A 19,735-nucleotide genomic window follows, 5' to 3' on the forward strand; every position below is an offset into this window, starting at 1 on the left:
TCCCCTCCAGGTTTCTCAGGTGGCTTTTGAAGATCTCCAAGGAAGGGGACTCTGCAGCCTCGTAATGACAACCTCCTGTCGGGGCAGGTGCCACGGGACCAACCTGCCCCACGCAGGATGGGTGAGTCACGTCTCAGAGCCTCCCATGCCCACCTCAGCAGGATGGGAAGAGGTTTCCCACCTCAAAGCATGTACAAACAAGAGGTTTTGAACAAAAACCCAAAGCCACATTCAAGCAAATGGACTGATGCCTTCACAAACCGAGCAAAGAGATGTGCGTGTGAGCTCCTTGGGGAGCAGCCGCCCCTTGGACTCCTGGTGGCACGGTGCCTGCTGCCCAGGATTCCCGACCCAGAGGTGTATCCTATATGGTAATTAACAGGGAACAACCTCAAATCTCTATGATATCGTCCTGTCTCCCTGTCCTTTGTCAAAGCACAAAGGCCATAAGCTCTTGGGGTCTGCAAACTACCTTCCAAACCTTTGCCGCAAAGCCCAAGCCCTGCTCGTTGTTACCACGAGGCAGGGAACCAGCAGCAGGAAGAGTCTATAGATGTGCAAACCCATTATTATGACCTAGCAGTGATTAATAATAATTATACATTACAATGAAGTTAATAGCTGTTATTTTAAAGAGTGATCTAAATGGGGTTCTTCCTTTAGCCCTCCGATTGCGCAGTTTTAGCCTTAATCAGCACGTAAGCTCAGCAAGAACGAGCATTTTTGGGGCATGTTGGCAGCTAAAGCTGCAGGATTTGGGCTGGGCAGCTTCTCCTGGTCAGCAGAGCCCCCCATACAGCGCTCTGGGGCTTGTCCCAGCAATGAGAAGGACTCCCAGCCACCAAACCCAGCGAGTGCCAACTGCGCTGCCCACCCCTCCAACCACTCGGCCACGGCTCTTCAGACATGGGATGAGAAACTCACATGAAGGCACCAAGCCTGAAAACCTGCATTTCTGTTACTTTTCCCCCAGCTAATCACCGAAAGAGTTCCCGTGCTGCTCCTCCAGTGTGAAAACGGAGGGCAGGAGGCACAACACCCAGCCTGGCACCTGCAGGACGCACGCTCTCTGGCTGACGGTCTCCCAAAAATCCCAGGGCAGGCCGGCCAGCACGGCATCAAGTTGTTGTGAGGCAGGCTCTGACAGCCTCCAGAGCTGCTCTGGCGGATCGCTGGAAACCTTTTTGCCATGTGGGATCCATCACGCCGTGTTTTGCTAGGAACGGGAGCTGGTTCCTATAAAAGGAAGCTGCGGCGCAAATTCCTCACGTACCGGCGCAGCCACCTCCCTCGCTGCCGAGAGCCCGCTGCAGCTGGGCTTCCAGGGTCCCCGTCACCTTTCTGGGTGGTTTTCACTTGTTTTTGGAGCAATACAAGCGTTAACTGTGGCACCTCCTCTGCAGGAGGACCCCGCTGGCTGCGGCTCACAGCCACGCAGCTCACATCTTGCTCCCTTCGCCATGTACCCTCTGTCTTGCCCAAGTCGTATTTCAATTTCTGCCATTCTGGCTATTGTCTGGTACAAGTCCTCAAATATTCTGTCTTATGCCTGGCTCTCGGTGCTCAGGTCAGGCAGTAAAACAAGCCCTTTCCCCTCTGCATGGTATAAAGCAGCCAAGAGGCAGGCGCCGGACCCCAGAGGGCTCCCCCCTTGCTGCTGCTGGTGCCACGGGTCAGGACAGCGGTCCTGCAGCACAGCAGCCTCCCCAAAACTGCAGCCAGCACAAGGGCAGTGTTTGGGAGGACTCAGGGCTCCACATTTGGGGTCCGAGCTCCTGCCAAGCACCACGACCCCGCTCTCTTCCCACAGCCTCCTTTCAGCCAGCTCCTGCGGCAGCAACATTTTCTCTCCCCTAACCCGGTGGATTTCCAGCAACAGGCGATCAGCAACGTGTCTGTCTGCAGCGCTGAGAGCATCCTGGTGATGAAAGACATGAGCAGTTCATCGCTGCTGCCAGGGGCTAGCTTCAGCACGGAGCAAACCATGGGAGCAGCTCCTATGGGGCAGGGAGCAGGAACCAAGGCAGCACTGACGCAGCACCACGTGCAGGGTTTGGGTTTGCTGGTTTGGGTCTGCTGCTCCCTGTCTGCTTCCTGGATGGCAAAAGGTAAAGCACAGCAACATAAACTATTGCATCTTGGACCCGACCCTTTTCTAATTAAGCTCCAAACACCTCGCATCGAGCGACTGCTGCTGGACCTAGCCTCGGGCTTCTCAGATGCTCGATGTACCCACGGCTGGCTGAGCATTTTATATATTTCATCCTCCTTCCAGCCTGGGCTCTGGTTTCTGCTACCTGGCGATGCAGAAAAGCCCGAGCGACAGCCCAGGCACCCAGCAGCTGCCTGCCACGTTTCCGTGCCACCGACGTGCCTGGCATGTCACGGAGCGAGCAGATGCCACGGCACATCACGATGGAGCCATCCCATTAAAATAAATGCAAATAAATGTAAGTGCCAGCCACGGGGCATCCCCAGCTGCGCCCTGGTGCCCTGCCTGGCAGCACTGTGGGGTAACCCACGGCCAGGATTTGGGTTTGGAAACACCCCAAAACGGCCCGGGATGCGGACAGGACTAGCTCACCTCACCTGGTGTCTCTGCCTGCTGCAGGCAGGGTTACGCCGCTCTCATGGATGCTACCAAAAGCTGCTGACCCTGGTAAGAGTGAGCAAAAACCAGGAGACTGCCGAGTGCAAAAGATCACAGAATCCGACCCCAAAGAGCTGTCTCAACGCCGTGATCCAAGGAGGAAGGGTTTGGAAGGCACAGAAAGTGAGAAATCCCTCGTTCTCACCCAGGCAGTGATTTGCCGTGCAGCTTGCTTCACTGCCCTAAGACATCTGCGGTTAGGAGGTGTTGTTTTTTGTTTTTTTTTTTTTTTCCCCTGTTGAACAAAACCAAAACCTCCACACCTTCAGAAGCAAAAAGCCTTTTGTTATGTCAAGTCTGTGCATTAAGGCGCTTTCCCAACAGATGCGCTTCCTTGCCTGGGGGGGGAAGATGTTACCTTTGGCTTGCGATGGATGTTGTCAGGAAAAAAAAAAGGGAAAACCAGCACACAACCAGCACAGGCACCTCCGGGTTTGAGGAGGTGAGCAGAGGGGTGTTTATGGGGCATCTGAGGGGAACGTCAGTCCCACCCTGCAGTGGGATGCTCCACGGCACGGGGCAGGGCTGGCTGGGCATCGCTCTGGGTACGGCGTGATGGCACGGTGCGCTCCTGGACCTTGCTTTTATACAAAGGCAATGCATGGAAATAGGCTGGCACCTCTAGAAATGGAATTTCCAACAGGTTATAAAAAAAAAATAAATGATGACCCCTGAGTCGAGAACAGCCTGGATTTTGTAATGTACATCGGTGGCTACTACAAGCTGTGACTGAAGTTGGATGTGATCTGTTTTCACATTCACTTGCTTCTGCTGAAAGCTGTTGAAAGAAGAGCCCACAGCACATCCTATTCTTGTTATTTTTCACCTTTCTGCAGGAAAGGTCACCAGGAGAATGGAATAAACAGCCAAAATGGAGCTTTCACATGCACTTCTCTGTGGAGCTGTGCTGCTTCTCCTCCTGGAGCCAGACACCACACACCGTGCTCGTGCCAGCCAGCAGGGAAGGAGGCAGCACCATCACCACGAGGCTTTACTTTTGGAGAGCACGGAAAGGGAGGGCATCCTCCTTGCACACAGGGACCCCCACGGTGCCAAACTCCCCGATCCCTGTGGTTTGTGAGCACGTTTCCACCCCCTGCTCACCCACCCAGCGTAGGGTCTTCTGCAAACAGCCGAAGGGAGACCATTATCAGGAAGCAAATCTTTTTCTTTTCAGGCGCTGAGGCAACATAATGGGCACTTGTGCTGTGAAAAGCCCCGTAATCCTAAAAGACACATCCAGCCCGGGCCGAGATGTCAGCAGGCTGCAGTAATCCCTGCAGCAGGGCGCTGCGGAGGGCAGGGCTGGGGGCAGCAGCACCCCAGGGGGCGAGCTCCGTCCCCTAAAGCCCTGGTTGCTTCTGGCAACCCCCTGATCTGAAGATGACACGAGCCAGGAGCTTGCAAAGAGAAGGGAAGGAATTAACCAACCCAACCAAAAAAAAAAGACCAACCAGGAGCAGCATCTCCCACTTCCTACCTGCTTGTCTAACCTTCTGCTGGGGGCAGGACACGTGGCACGGTGTCTGACCCTCGTGTATTTGAGCACAGGTGTTGGACCAGGACCGAGCTGGCTGCCAAATCTTTCCCTTCCCCGAGGCCGATGGTGTCCTCCTTAGCTGCTCCCAATTCCTGCCACGGTCTGGACGTGGTTGAGGCAGCAGGTTGCACCCAGAAAAGTGATCACATTTCAGAGACGGGACATTTATCCCAGCAATCGCGTTTCAGAGAAAGGAAAAGCAAGTAGCAAGCAGAGAAACTCCCCGGACAGGAATTTCAGTGCGTTCCTGGCCAGCCACCAGCCTTGGTTTTGGGGCTGCAGGACCATTTGCTTGTGCAATCGCTTCCAGGCTCGCGCTCGGCGGAGCGGCCACCGTGTGTGTCCCCAAAAACCCTGCTCGTCCTCATGGCTCTGAAGGGTGAGTGAGGGGACAGGAGCGATGAGCGGCCCGCTGAATCCCAGGGTAATGAGGCTGCATTTGCATGGTGACATTTGTCAATAGCCCAGGGGATCTTTGGGTTTGGTTGCTGAAAGGTGAACGGAGCTCAGCGCGGGTAAGCCCCAGAGGACAGGAGAGGGACAGGAAGGTTTCACTGGTGTGAAGCAGACGGAGATGACAAACAGGGTGAGCACATTTTGCTTGTCATCATCATTATTGCCACTAACTGGCCAGAACCACATCCCTACAAATACATCTCTGAGGCCATTCCTTCATCACCTGCAGTCCCTGCTCCTGGCAGGAGGCACCGGCAGCCCCCGCTGTCCCCGCAGACCCTGCCACGCCACCCACTATCCCAGCCACCCTGTCACTGGGTGTCCCCTTTCCCACAAAGCTCTGCTTCAGCCCCAAACCTCACTATTCCCTCCCAACACCATTATTTTGGCGTGCACGGGACGGGCTCAGCCACCCAACAGGGGCGACGTGCCACCCCGAGAAAGGTACATCCAGGACAGCAGGAGATCAACCTGTTTGGGGTTGATAGGAGCGATAAATTCTGTTAAAAACTTGGATTTCAATGGTTAAAAACTCAGATTTCACCGAGGACAGGCAGAGCTGTCACCCTGCCCGGGCAGCCGCTCCGTGTTTGTTTGCTGCACAGCCGAGGTCAAGCCCGGCGGGCCATGGGAGGCAGCTCGGATCGCCTCCAGGCAGACTTTGAGCAGAAAAAGGAGCATTTTGGGAAAGGCTGAGCAGCGTAATGGGGGTGGCACCTGGGATGGGTGCTGCCAGCCAGCTGCGCACCGTGCCTTCCAGGGGAATGGTGCAGCTCAGAGCACGGCTGGAAGGCACCTCCCTGCCTCACCACGGAGAGCCCGGAGACAACCCCAATGGGCTGCCTTTTCCACACACACAGCCTGCTCAGGAATAATGCCAGAAATAGCTATTTTGATAAACACGCCTCATGACCCAACCAGGTGCTCAGCTCCTTCAGGGCTGGGTGAGGACTGGAAGACCCAGGACCACTTGCAGAGACCCACGACCAACAAGATCCACCTTCAGGAGAGCTGTGTCCACCCCAAGGAACCCCAAAAAGACCCATGACCTGCTCCCCACACAGGACCTGCAGGTGACAGGACAGCCTGGGGACACCCACAAGGGGGTTTTGTGCTGGATTTTATCACCACACGGTGCTCACAACAGGCCATGCCCACGTGAAGGTTCACCACGTCATCCTGAAGTCCACCGAGCCGCAGGTCCATCGGGTCCAGCAGCAGGGATGGACGGAGCTCGTGAGGGCTCTGCCAGCATCTCAAAGGTCCCTCCCGAGCCTCGCTGCCCTGGCCAACCTCTGCCTACAGCCAGGGATTAACAGTGCTGGAGTTAATCGTAGCAAGAACGTGGGGGGAGGACCGTGACTGCAGCAGAGGGGAGAACCGTCTGCAGTTTCAGCAGAAACGCTGCGGCAGGAAGCCTGCTATTCACGTACCTTGACCTCAGAGAGGCAAATAAAGAGCCCAAACTATTTGGCTTTGGCTAAAAAAAGAACAGAGAAAAAAAAAAAGGTAAAGGGTAATTTGAGTGAAGAAGCTGTATTAACACCATCCAGGCAGATCCACGAGTGAAGCAGCTGAGCTTAACAGGAGAGCGGAGAAGGCACTTTTGGAATAAATTATATGGGTTGGGAAAACAAACCCTGCACCCAGCCCCAGGTTACTGCAGGCACTGGGAGACTTCACCAGAAAAGCAGGAATGCTGCTAACAAATAGCACTGGTGAGGTAGTGCCAGGCACACTGGATGGCACGCAAAACACGGGGAAAAAATTAAATTCCCACTGAAGTTTTCCACAGCCTGCTGCGCCAGGAAAGAGAGGTGAAACCCGGCACCGAGCAGCAGACCTTGACTTACCCTACCCAGGATGACCAAGGAATGAGGACAGGACAGGGCAGGACCCCACAACCAGCCGTGCTGCAGGGTTCAGCCTCCACAGCTCCTCTCCTCCAGCGTGGGACAAGGTTTTGCAGAAGTAAAAAAAAGCTGAAGCCATCAGCCCAGCTTAACCCGTTCCCAGCAAGTCAGCACCTGGAAGCCACGCAGCCTCTGATGGTCACATTGCAATGATCAGACATAATTTAATGGCACAGAGCCAGAGAAGGGAAAAAAAAACAAACAAACACCACCACTGCTTGCTTGCCAGCAACCCGGATTTGGCTTGGTGGCTTTTAAATAGTTTTGGTCAAGTCATTTCAGCCAGAACGCTGGGAAGAAAATGTTGGAAGGAGTTCTTTCTTTCTGCAGGGTTTGGTATTTTTAAACAAAGGATTTCTGCTTTTGTTTCACAGTGATACACGCAAAGTTTCCACAGCTTTCCATTTAATGGTGTGAAAAAAAAAAAAAAAAACATTTTGCTTTGGACTGGGTGAAGCATCTTCGACGTGACGTTATTTGGTTTCCTGCTTTAAAGGAATCAAACAGCTCCATCCTGACTGACTGCAATTAAACCCTCCTGTTCCTCACAGACTTCTTTGTTACCACAGTTTTTCTACGGACTAAGAAACTGAAAAACAGCCACCACCACCTATTTTTTTCTATGGGCAGATGTTTAGGAGCGCTCGGAACACCTGAGGTGCTTGGGGTACCCCTTGGGGTCCCACCAGCCCCCAGCACACAGGGCAGAGCAGTGCACCAGCACAGAAGATGTCATTCAGAGCATGTGGTAGCAGTTAGGAACTTGCAGGAACCTCAGGCATGCACCAAATATGTCATTTTTTTTAAATAAGAGGGAAATGGGAACACCCACATTCCCCCTCAAAGGGCAGGAGAGCGCACAGACCCGGCTACGCGGCGCGGTGACGTTGCTGGGGACCCTCCCGGGACAAATTTTTGGGGGCTTTCTGCTCCCAGCAGTGTTTTTGGTTCAGCTTCTAAAAGCTCCGACAGGGGCTGCCCCACCCAACCAGAAAATATTTACCCTGCAGAGACTGCCAGACCTTGCACCAGATAACCCAGACAGCTGTGGAAACCCCAACACGGATAAAGCCCCGCTGATGCCTCCACGCCGCTCCTCCGACCCCTTTCACAGCAAAACAAGCCAAACTGGGTATCAAAGAGGACAACAGGGGTAAAATAAATAAATAAATAAATATTTTTTCAGGACAACGGTGCTGACTTGCTGTTTTTCAGGCCCTCTGCTAACCTCTGCTGATCCCATCAGGTGCCTTAACACGGGAGCTTAGCGGTAAGCTCTGCCCCTGCAAGAGGCACCAGGTGATAAGTGGTTACTGGGTGTCAGGCCTCACGGGGAAACACCCAGCTGCTCCAGTTTTCAGACATTTATGGATGAAAAGAACTCACCCCAAGATGCAATGTTTTGGTATGCTTTTTTTTTTTTTTTTCTTCTCCCTTATTTCTTGCTGGCTTCGTTTTGTTTATCTGTGTTGAAGCTGCTGTTAAAGACAAGACGTGATTTTTACCCATAACGTGGGCAGAGAGAGGATTTCCACGATGAAGATGTATGGTTTGGGGCAGGGGGAATGGGACGGGGTTGTGGTGAAGAGCAGGAGCAGAGGCACACGGAGGCAGGGGGCTGCCTGGAAGGCTGGGCACGGGCAGCCCAGCGAGGTGCCGAGATGCAGCTGAACCACAGCAGGACGGCCAGCAGGGCCAGGAAAGGCAATTCACGGGTACTTCATCATGTCTGGCTGCAAATCTGATTCCCTGGCTTGCAGAGCTTGAGTGAATGAGCTACGTTATTAAAAGAGAGACGAGAAATCAAAGCGCAGCTCAGAGGGACTGGGGAAGCCTCGTGAGAGCCAAGGAAACCTGGGCTAACTAGGGAAGAGCGAGATTATAATAATTAGGTCAGTTGGCGATAAGCTTTCTCAAATGCAGGCACGCACGCGAGCGCCGTGGTGTTTCTGGAGAGTGGCAGCATCCCTGGCTGGCCACGAAACCCAGAGAGAGGGCCAAGAGCACCACTGAAACCAGCAGCACAAAGCCTCTCCGGCAGCCGCTCGCCGTGCGCTCTGAGCATCAGCAGCTGCAGCACGGGAAACTGCTGGGATATAAGAGAATAAATCCTGTGCTGTGAGCGTGGCTCGGTACCCACGAGGGTGTGCAGTCTACATCCTTGGATCAAGAGTCAAAGCTCGGCTGGAGGAGGCCCTGAGCAGCCAGGTCTGACTCGGAGGCCAGCCGTGCTCTCAGCACAGCTCCCTTCTGAACCAAACCAGCTCCAAGGAGGTCTTCCCTGAGTCCAGACTTCCAGGATGAGGCCAGCTGGTCTTACCTCCAGCTTAATGAAAGCCAGGAGAAACTCCTTCCCAAGGGCAAGCAGCCTGGAAGCCCAGGCTGAGCTTTCGGAGAGGTAACCCAGGTCGATGTGACAACACGTGGCAATTAACCACGGCAAGTGAAGGCTGCTGCTGCTGCAGGCAAGGAGCAAAGCGTGACTAACACACAGGGTTCACACTCACTTTTCCTCACACAAAGGGAGTTACAGGCCTTGCATTACCCATCTCTTCCTCCCAGGTTGGTCTGACATCGGCTCTGCCCACCCTGGCAGCCTCCAGGCACGGCGCAAGGAGCTGGAAGGGCTCCAGCCGCAGCCCCGCAGCAGGAATTTGGCTGAGCTCACAGCCAGATGTTTGACACCAGGGCAAGCAAACAGGATGGGGAGACCAAAGGGGAGGATGTGCTCGCTGTCCTGCCCCCTCCCCTCTCTTCCTCGCCATCTGCACCACGCAAGAGCCATCACCTGCCTCCGACCCGGCCGTCCAACGCCACGGCACAGCCTCCAAACCCTGTAGGAAGCCAAAGTGTTACTGCAGGAGCAGGCTCCCAGCACTTCAGTTTGCTAAAAATACCCACGCTACGCCTAATGCCAGCACAGCAGGGTGGCATCGGCGCAGGAGCACAGCAAAACGCTGTTCTCCTGGGTTTATACGGAGCAAAATTCAGAGCAGATGTTTGCACCGAGGTGTGGGGGACGTGGGGCAGGAGCCTGGTTTTCAGCTGCCTCACCGAGCACCCAGTTCTGCTGATGTCCTGCTGCAAGGCTGGAGGCAGCACAGCCTGCCTGGGATGAGACACACAGCCCAAAGCCAGGAGATGCTGCTGTGAACAAAGCCCTGGTGTGCTCCAAGCTCTCTCCAGCACGCCAGAAAGCAGCAGCCACGGTCTCTCACCTACCTCAAATCACTGCTTTTTCTGTTAAAACAACTGGCTGATCAAATGCGCTGCCTCCAAGCTGACGTTCCTCCTAATTTTTTAATCAATAGATGCAGATGCTCAGAGGAGAGCTAAGGTGGCCTGAGCTTAATCTGAGCACAGGGTGGACAAGGCTTGGGCTTCTCAATAGGGTCACTGGCTGATGGGGAAGGCGAGAGGAGCTGGGAGCACGTGGTGGGTGTGTGAACTGCAATAGAGTGGATAAACACAGAAAATTAAGTAAAAAAAGGGAGAAAGCCTTAATCAGAGGTTTATAAGCTGTGGAAAGGAAGGCTTTATGGGCTGGTGCCCCCATCATTCTCAGAGTTTGTGCTTATTTCCTACAGGCAGTTTAATTACACGCTGACCACCACCCCAAAGAGCTTCCTTCCGAAGCGCCTCCATCCCATTACCAGCCTCCTTTCCGCGTGTATTTGGGGCTGGCACTGCCAGCAGAGCCTCCTCCTCCTGGCACACCGCTCCACGAAACCTGCCTCCTGCCAGGTTACCACCACGCCTCACCCCAAAACAGCCTCACCCCAAAACATCCGACTGAACTGGACGGGGCTGGTTCTGCGGGGATCCCAGTACGGATCAGATAAGCTCTGGGTGCTCAGCTATTTCCTCCTGGCTGCCTCAAAGTGGGGCACTGAGATTTACACCGCTGACTGCACTGCCTGATCGCTCTGAGGACTCACCACCTGGTATTTTATTTATTTTTTTATTTATTTTATATATTTTTTTAGGAATTTGGGTCTAGTCCTGCAGTACCACCAAGCTGTTAGATGTCCACTCGCACCAATCTCATGACGTGAGGCCCCCACCCTTTGCACCCAAGGCCTTACCTTCCTTTTCGTCCCAGGCACCTGGTGCAACACGGTCCCATAAAGGCACATAAGATGCTTGGAGCCTGCTGAGGCATTGCAGCACAACAAAAAAGCTCAAAACTTGTGTTTGCCTGAGCAATGCTTGCTCACAGCACACGGGCTTCACTCAGCCTGCATGCAGGGGGTGTCTGCAGCGACTGATGCTCTGCCTGTGAAACCCTAAAATTAACACCTGGAGTTCACCATTGTCAGAGCAGGACCAAACTCCACTGCACGCAGACCAAGAGCAAGGATTGATTAGGAAGCATTATTACCATTAAATACCAAAAAAACAGTGCCCAACCTCCAGCAACACACACATGAGACATCACTCCAGCCAGGACTGCCAAGGGGAGCTGACCGTGGGCAAAAGGCACGGGGCTGCTGTCCTGGTAACACCCCCCAGCAAGGACCATATAAATTATTCCTCCTGCTAAGAGCACAGATTCCTACAGCCTTATAAAGCCAACAGATAATGGGCACGTGCCAAAATTTCCTAAGCAGGTCAAAACTGCTTCCTGGGTCTGAGTCTCTGGGTTTTGGAGGGGGAGAGGAAGGGTTCTGGGTAGATTTTTTGTTGACTTTTTTTGTTGACTCCCTCCGTCTGCTTTTATAAAGAAGCAAAGGTGACTTTGCAGCCAGCTGTGCTGGCATCCAGGCTAGGAGGACAATTAACCTGAAACGAATGCACTTTTTTTTTTTTTTTTTTTAATACAGTACGTGTCACGCCAAACGCCTGGCATCACTCGGAGCGCAGATGATTTAGCGAGTCCCTCGCCGAGCAGCAGCACCTGAAAGCCCAGCGGAGAGCCAGCGACGATCCCTGCTCGGCGTTTAGCAGTCGGCTCAGCTCTGCTGTGAAAGGCAAGCTGGCAGCAGCCCTCCACGGACCGAGCCCCACCGTCCTGCCGTCCATCCATCATCCTCGCAGAGCCCTCCCGTCAGCGCCCAGGAGACCAGGGCATCCTTCAGCCGTGCTGCCAGCGCGACGGGAGTCACCTTCTCTCTCCTCTCCCTGCTGTATCCCCTCTGTCAGATGTCACCGATTTTCCCCAGCGGGGCTAAACGAGACCCCAAAAGCTTGCTGGTTTATTTGGGGCTGCCTCTCCGCAGATCTCCGCGCTCACGGGTCCCCGGTTGTCGCCGCAGGGCTGGCGGTGTGTCCTGCTTGAGGAGCGTGGTGCTGCTCCCTGCCCGGCACGTGGGGCTCCTGTCGGCGGCTCGTCCGCCCCCGCCGTGCCTTTCCCCACCCAAATATCTGGCAGGGAAGCGGGCAGGCTCCTGCTGGATGAGGACGAAGCGCTCGTAAGGCGAGGTGCGCGCGGAGAGCCGGCGAGGGATGACTGTGCAAACAGGAGCGGAGGAAAGGCTGAGTCACTTCCTCCCCCAGAGCCCTAAATAGAGGCGAGCGTAAGGAAAACACTTCTCCGAGATACAAAAAAGGAACAGAATCCCCAGAAAAAAAAAAAAAAAGAGTGCCAGTAGTGACGGCAGAAAGGGGAGAGGCCTCGGGTTGTCACTGGGAGAGGAGCCGCCACCAGCGGGGCAGCGCATCCGCCCCGGCTCTGCTGGGAACGGGGTGCTCACAAATCACTGCTGGAAGCAGCTCCAAGCCCTACACACAGACAAGGTCACAGGCCCTCAGTGATGCCAGAATGCCGCCCGTGTGGACCTCCACCTCATTGGGAAACGGCAGCGAGCCCAGCCAAGCTTTTTGGGACAGACTTTGTCCATTCCCCAGTCCGCGAACACCCTCCAGCAGCCTCTAGGCAGTAGCAGGCCACAAGCACTAACCAGTAAGCCCTGGGAGAGCAGCGTGGCCGCACGGGCAGTAAGAAAGGTTGGCAAATAGAAGGAAACCCAAGGCACAGCTGAACCCCTCTGGCACGGTGCTGTGAGGGGATGCTCCATCAATTCCCAGCCGAGCCTCTCCTGGCGGCACAGACCCAGCTCCTGCTGCTCGCTGGGTGATCCCCTCCCCAGGGCTGTGCACCCGTATTTACCTGAGGGGGTCTCCCCTTCCTCACCAGCACCACGAACACGGCCGGGGAAGCGTGGCCAGCTGCCTTCCTGCACCTCCAGTCCCACCAGGGACCTAAAATTTTAGCCCTGCACAGCGCTGGCAGCAGCACATCCCAGCCGCCTCCTCGGGTGCCAGGTGATGCAAGGAGAGATAACAAAGAAAACCCTACAGAATGTAAAGATTTGGGGCCGTCCTCAAGGATATGGACTCTCTGGAGTGGATTTTTGTGCTATTGTTGGGTTTGGTGCCACGAGGTGCTCCCAGAACACCAGAGGCCAGACCAAGGTGTCCTGACAGCGGGGACCAGGGATTGCTGACAGCTCCGGCCCCTTCTGCACCCTACACATAAAAAAAACAGAGCTGGGGGGCAGCCTGAGCTGCCCAGGAGGAGACACAGGCACCAGGACAGAGGCGTCCAGGCAGACGTGAGGCTCAAAGCACACCCCGTGGGGTAGCAGGGCTTACAGAGCCATCAACAAACCGAGCCCCAGCACCGCTGCTCCTGCAGTGTGGGATCGCCGCCGCCGTCCCTGGCAGCACCCCCACAGCCAGCTCCTTCCTTTTGTTCAGTTTGCATTATTTGCCTGACGAAAGGCTTGCAGGGCACTGCCTGAGGCACTCCTGAAAGCCAGCATCCCACCAAGCCCCGGCTCAGCCCCAGAGTTTTGGGGCACCCAGGAAAACACAGACACCCGCAGGCAGCCCAGTTTCATACCGATTCGTGACCCGCGCTCCCTGCACCATGCACACCCAGACCTTTTCCTCTCCCCCATCACCCCGAGCCCCCTCTGGGACCTTCTGTCCCCCATCCCCACTGGAAGCAGCAAGTATTTGGGTTGGCTGCAGCAACACCAACCCCAAATCCCCTGTAGGAATTACCGAGCGAACCGACCCACCTGCACCCAGACAGGATTTGAGCTCACGGCTGCTGCAGCCTCTCCTTGTGGTCAGGACGAAATTTGGATTTCCCTCTTCCACCCTCTTCCTTAAAGCGTGGAGGACCTTATCTGTGAGACCTGCGCTCCTCCGCCCGATCTGGCTGGAATTAATCCCTGGGTTAAAAAGTTTCCGCAGGAATAGCGAGCGACGGCCCGGCCGGCTGCACAGACCTCATCGCCGTCAACAAAACGATGAAAGCAAAAAGCAGGGGAACGGGAGCCTGGATTTGAAGTGGCTGCTGCCACTTGGTAGATCAAGTCTCTCACCCCATCTAACGCAAATTTGTGTCTGAAAAAGCCACGTCAGTGTCCTCCTTCAGCCGGTTCCTAGAAAGATGCTGCGTGCTCCGCCGGCGCTCCGACAGCAGGGAGGGAGGGCAACCAGCACCCTGGGGTTTTAATAAAGTCCTGCACTATTGGTCTGCTGCAGGATTTATGGTTCAATTAAACGGATACGCTCGGCCAGGCTACCATCCCGCTGCCCGACACGGCACACGCTCCAACCCTCCCCGACCCTCCGGTGGCCAGCCGGCCGATATCCCCCCAAAAAACACTCGTCCGGGTGCAGGATCAACCCCATCCCCGTGAGCGCCGGGTGCTCGCAGGCAGTAGGATGGGGACGGGTCAGCGACCTCGGCATTAAAAGCCCCCGCTGGCGGCCCCTTCCCACGGCAGCGGGGCGGTGTGAGAGAGAACAAAGCCACCAGCACGGCTGCGGCACCGCCATGCCGCCGGGGGGACCGGCCCAAAACCCAAAACCATTTCCATCCCCGAGGCTCAGCGGGGAGGGATGCTGTGCTGCGGGGAGCCGGGCACGGCTGCTGAACGCGTGGTGGGAGGAAAGGGAAGGAGGGGACCCCCCCACAGCGTTCTCACGGCCCCCAAAATCCTTTGTCTGCTTCCCCGCCTGCCAGCCAGGCGCCGCGCGTACGTGCCGGCGTCCTGCCCACCGCGGACGCTGCCGGGAGCAGCCGCAGAGGCAGGGAAACACGAGCAGAGCAGCACGGGGACGGCCGGAGCAGGGCTGCGGGGAAGGGATGAAGGGATGGAGAGCTGGCTGCTGGCGAGCAGAGCTTTCCAGAAGCCTGAGGTTGATTTTAGGGCTGCCCCCGGGATCGGAGCTGGTCCGGGTGAAGGGGAGCACACCACGCGGGTTCCTGCGGCGGCTGCTCCTGCTTGACCCTGAGCGTGACCCCAGGGACCTGGCAGCCCAAATTCTGCTCACAGGGACGGGGTTTGTCCCCAGCCCTGAGCCCATAAGCCGGCAGGGCTGTCGGAGTGCGTGTTTACGGCGTTAGCAGCTCCGGTGAGTCATGTGCGAGCCGCACGTGCCACCGCCGCCTCCTCTCCCGGTCGCAGATCAAATGAAGCCAGGAGGATTGCACCGAGGGTGGAACAACGGCAGGAAAACGGCCCTCAAGGATCTCAGCTCTGCCTGCAGGACCAGACTTTTAAATGAATCCGCTCCTGGGCTCAAGCACATTAACCACTCCTTCATCTTCCAGCCAGAAAAATACAGGAGACCCTCTCCGCCAAGTGTGCACAACCAACTATTCACACCCAACTCAACAGCCCCCCCAAAACTGCATCTAATTAATTTGCTAGCTTGCAACAATGAAGTGGAGGGGAAATAAAAGCACCAGGAGCCTCCTCCAGCACAGCTGTGAAGCCTCCAGCTGCAGAAGTGATTGCTGCAAGTTTCAGCCCAGCTTCCCCAGCCAGCGAGCTGCAATCTAAGATGTCTCCAGGCCCATCTGCATTTCTCGGGGCGCCCCGCAGCTCCCATGGGCTTTCACCCCAGCTCCAAGCCGAGCAGGCAAACCAAACATTTCCCATTATTAGCCTCCAGCTGACAACAGTTCCTGCTTTCTCTTCCCCTCCTGCACAAACACCAGAGGTGGTATTTGGGACAGCGAGGTGGGTACGGTGTTTGAGTCCCCGTCCAGCTGCAGGGGGACACCACGCTGCCCTCCTGCTCTGGCTCCTGTGCAGACCCCAGCCCAGCCACTCACCTCCATACTGACAGCCCCGGCTACACCAAGCGGTCCTTTGCAGCTCCTCCAGGACTTCCCAAGTTCAAAAGCAGTGTGTTTTTGGTGTTAGTTAGCAGGTATGGCATGCCCAGCCAGCAGCTCCCCGTGGCAGGCTGGGGAAACCCGCGGCAGATGTGTGTCTGCTGCTGCGGCGTGGGGAAGGCAGCAAAGCCTCAGCGCAGGCTGTGCTAACCCGTCCAGGGGAGCTGGGCCACTCCAGAAGGAAGAGGAAGGCTTTTTCCTTCTCCTTTTTTGTATGAAGGACAATTAAAATAGTTGGGCACTGGGGCGCATCCTCAGCCGAGCAGGGCACGAGGGGCGGGGAGCATCGCCCGGCCACCCCCTGTCCCCAGCACGTCCCTCAGCGTCCTGCCACCACACCAACAGCACCCGACGGCTGGCAGGAGCAGCCCACGCCGAGACAGCCCACGGCCACAGGGCTGGACGGGGCAGGACGAGAGCAGGACGCTCTCCATTAATTGCATTTAATTGCAGCACGCTGTTAAAGGCTCCTGCGGCAGGCTGCTCGCCCACGGGTGAGGCAGGATTGGGTCCCGTGGAGGTGACACTGTCGTTGTGTCACCACTGCTTCTCCTGCCACAGGACAACACAATTAGTTGTTTGTGGTTTTTTTTTTTGTGTTTTCTTTCTTTTTTTTTTTCTTTTTAATTTTCTTGCCATGACTGCTATGTGCCTGGGGAAAGAGGAGGCTGCGGGCTGCCTGGTAGGAGCAAGGAGATGGAAACGATGGCTTTCATGAAGCACGAGACTACTCCTCATCCACTGTAGTCTCTAAAACCTCCAAGGCCCACAAACTACCTCAAAGGAGGCCCCAAAAACTAGACTAGAAAAGCAAAGACCTCACTTCCATTCCAGAGACACCATCCCCATTACCAGCCACTTTTTTGGGATCCCTCGGTTGGAGCAGACCAGCAGTGGCTGTGCAGGACCAGCAAGGCCAGACCAAAATTGGGACAGCCCCAGGCAGACAGGGAAGAAAAAAACTCTCTTTCCAGCCTGGAAGCTGGCACTTAGATGCTCAGGAGCTTTAAGAACACCCAACGGCATCCCCATTTCAGTCTGAACTGACCAGGACGTGTACTTCTCTTACCATCATTAGCAAGGCACCCATGTTACAAATGGCTATAGACGTAAATATATATAATTTATATAAAATATAAATAAAACAGCCACTCTCAGAAATGAGCAGGAGATTACTGGCTGGCTACGCTAGCCCTTCACTGCTGATGACTCAGTAAAGCACTAATTGCACTCGGGTAGCAGAACCGTACCTTCCCCAAGGAGTTTCACAAGGACGTCCCCAAGCTCGGGGCAAGCAGTGTCCATAAACACTTCGACACCCCACAGATCTTCCGGGCAGAGCAGCTGTCCTTTAACCAGCCTGAAGGAGAGCCACCCCAAACCCACTGTTAACTCTGAAACTTCACAATGCTGTGGTGCTATGTGAGCAGCACTCACTGCCCTGCTCTGTTTTAGGGGAAACGATCCCACAATGTGCTCAGTGTGCCCAAAACAGCTCCTGAGGCATAGGATCTGCTCCCAGCTTTCCCAGAAGCTGCGGGCCCTGCTGTAGGGTGAGGTACAGCTGCACACAGAGAGGCAGGACCTCACCGAAGGGGGACGTTTCCCTGCTGGGCTCGTGATCTGTCACGGCTCTCAGAAACCCTCCGCAGACGATTCCCAGCCCAGTTGTGTGCGAGGCTGACTCAGCTACAGGAGCAAGCATGTGAGAGCAAGCCGAACGCCTCAGACAGCTCACTCCTCGCACAGATCCCTCTGCAGAGGCAGGGCTGGTGCTCAGTTCATCCCCACCGTGATCCCTCCAGCCTCCTGCTGCCCCGTCAGCTGGGGAGCCCCCGGGTGCTGCTCACCTGGAACTCACCGTTTACCCCATCCTCATCGCCTGCAGCATCCAGCCACCGCTCCTCTGCTTCCCTTTAAGAGATTTTATAAGTGATTTTAAAATGTTTCCTCGGAGCTGGACGATGTTATTAGTCGCACAGTACTCTAGCTGTGACACAGTCAATTCTCGGTGCAGGCTCCGCAGAAGGAAGGCCCAGAGCTCAGAGGGAAAGGGCTTTAAATACAAACACAGCCCGAGCTGCCCAAAACAGAAAACACGCATCTCTCTGCCAAAGAAAACACATTTAACAAGGAGAAAACACAGGCTACAAATTTTGTTCCGGGCTTGAGGGAATAAAACCCAGTGCAAGGCTTTGCTTTTGGACCTCGGGATCAGACGAGTGCAGAACAAAGCCTTTACGGTTGTTACAAGGAAAAGGAGCATGACCCTATACCACACAGTGTTTTTTTTTTCCATGTGGTGGGGACAAAGTGTGAACATTTGCATGCCAGGGTCACAGAAACCGTAAGCAGGGCGCGATGCTTCCCTACTCCAACACGCGTGGCATCCCTGCTGCGCTGCCAGCAGCTGGATGCTCTGACGGCCCCACCATCAGCAAACCTTCCTAGATTTGTGGGTGGGAGGCACATTAAACCACCAGAGGAAGAGCCTGGAAGCTCAGCACCTTGTGTCTCCTCCTGTACCTTTTGTTGCTGCCAACGAGGCCGGCTTGCACTATCATGGTCCCGGTGCTGGCCGTGACCCCCATCAGCAGTCTGCACCCATCCGAGCGATGCAGGAGGAGCAGCACATGGGACCAAACGTGGCACAGACGGACAAACAACCCATTTCAGAGCAGGAACCGCTTCTGCAGGAAGGTCCCTGCCGCCTTCCACCCCGATGAAGCCATCCAAGGGACAGCTGCACGTGCAAAGCCGCCCGCGGGCGCGGGAGCTCAGCCCCAGATTTGCACCATGCCGGGGCTGGGGACACCCACGGCTTGCCCTCACATCAGATTACATGCTGTGAACCAGAATCGCCACCCGACGTGTCTCCCCGGGCTTGGGGCGAGCCGGGATGCTCGAGGGGCTGCACCCCTCCTCCCGGCAGCCACGCGTGTGTCCCCCCGGGATGGGATGCACGCCTCTCAGCCTCGTTTTCCAGAAAAACCAACCGCAGGCGCTGATTTTTGAGGCGCTGGGATCCCAATCCTTGCTTGTAGGTTCTCAAGCAAGAAAAGCTCCAGCACGTGGGCTCTCAGGTGGTGGGCACGGACCCCGACATAGGGCTGGGGGGCACGCACACCCCCACCAGCACGTGTCACCCCGCTGCCACCAAGGCCAGGCACGGCACCACCGGGCCCAGAGGGCAGCTTTGGGGCCAGACCCTTGTCCTGCTGTGGGTGCCACCACCACCCACCCACCCAGGACTGGGTGCCGGGGTGCATGGGGTGACACGGCAGGGACACAGTGCCATTGTGGGGGGGGTGGCACACACACACAGGAGGCCTTCCCCAGCAGCATGCAGCCCCAAACCCTTCCCATAGACACGGATCTCATCAAGGACCACAGCACCCCATACACCCCACACCCCACAACCACACCCGAGGCTTGCGGTGGGGACCCCCGGGGGACCGCGACCCCTTCCCCGACGGCCCCGCGGGTGGCAGCGGGGCACCCCCAGGGGTCCCCCCCCCCACAGCCTCCAGCACCCAAATCTCCCCCGGGGCCTTACCGTGGGCTCTGCGGAGGGGCAGGGGGAGCCGCCCGGCTGGGGGCCGGCTCGCTTGGGCTCGGCTCGGCTCCGGATCGGCTCCGGATCGGCTCCGGGAGGCGGCCGGGCCCCGCCGCCCGCCCCTCGGCTCGCCCCGCCCGGCTCGGCTCGGCCCCGCTGCCCTGCCGGGAGTTGTAGTCCGGGAGCCGATAGCAGGGCCACAAAGCGCGGCCTTGCAGCGATTTGGGCATTAAATAGAATAAAAATGTGTCGTCGTCGTCCCCCCCCCCCCCCTATAAAAAAAGCTGTGTTGTGTATATATTATTTTTTTATTTTTTGGATGGGCGGTTGCCGTGGCAACCTGCTCAAAGTGGGGAGCGCGGTGGTGGTTCTGGGTTTGCTGGCTTTTTGGCCCAAAAAAAAAAAAATAAAGAGCCACGTGGAATTGTGTGGTTTTATCCCTGGACCTCCTGCGGTTTAATTATTAAGCCGGCAGCGT

At 56.1% G+C, this 19,735-nt stretch overlaps 1 protein-coding gene across 5 annotated transcripts in view; it reads right to left on the reverse strand.

Annotated features, from left to right (window-relative positions):
- The window catches only part of CTIF (cap binding complex dependent translation initiation factor), a 119,868-nt gene extending 100,557 nt beyond the window's left edge, over nt 1–19,311 (reverse strand). For 2 of the 5 annotated variants that reach the window (XM_032206248.1, XM_032206246.1), the window contains exon 1: nt 13,585–13,797. The gene's annotated coding sequence lies outside the window, so the exon portion shown is untranslated. Of the gene's footprint in view, nt 1–13,584; nt 13,798–19,257 lie in introns of those variants that run through there. The other 3 variants (XM_032206250.1, XM_032206249.1, XM_032206247.1) reach the window with 2 other exon arrangements.
- Nucleotides 19,312–19,735: the final 424 nt, after the last annotated feature.

Source organism: Aythya fuligula, chromosome Z (genome assembly GCF_009819795.1).
Source record: "Aythya fuligula isolate bAytFul2 chromosome Z, bAytFul2.pri, whole genome shotgun sequence".
In the NCBI taxonomy this organism is placed as follows: domain Eukaryota; kingdom Metazoa; phylum Chordata; class Aves; order Anseriformes; family Anatidae; genus Aythya; species Aythya fuligula.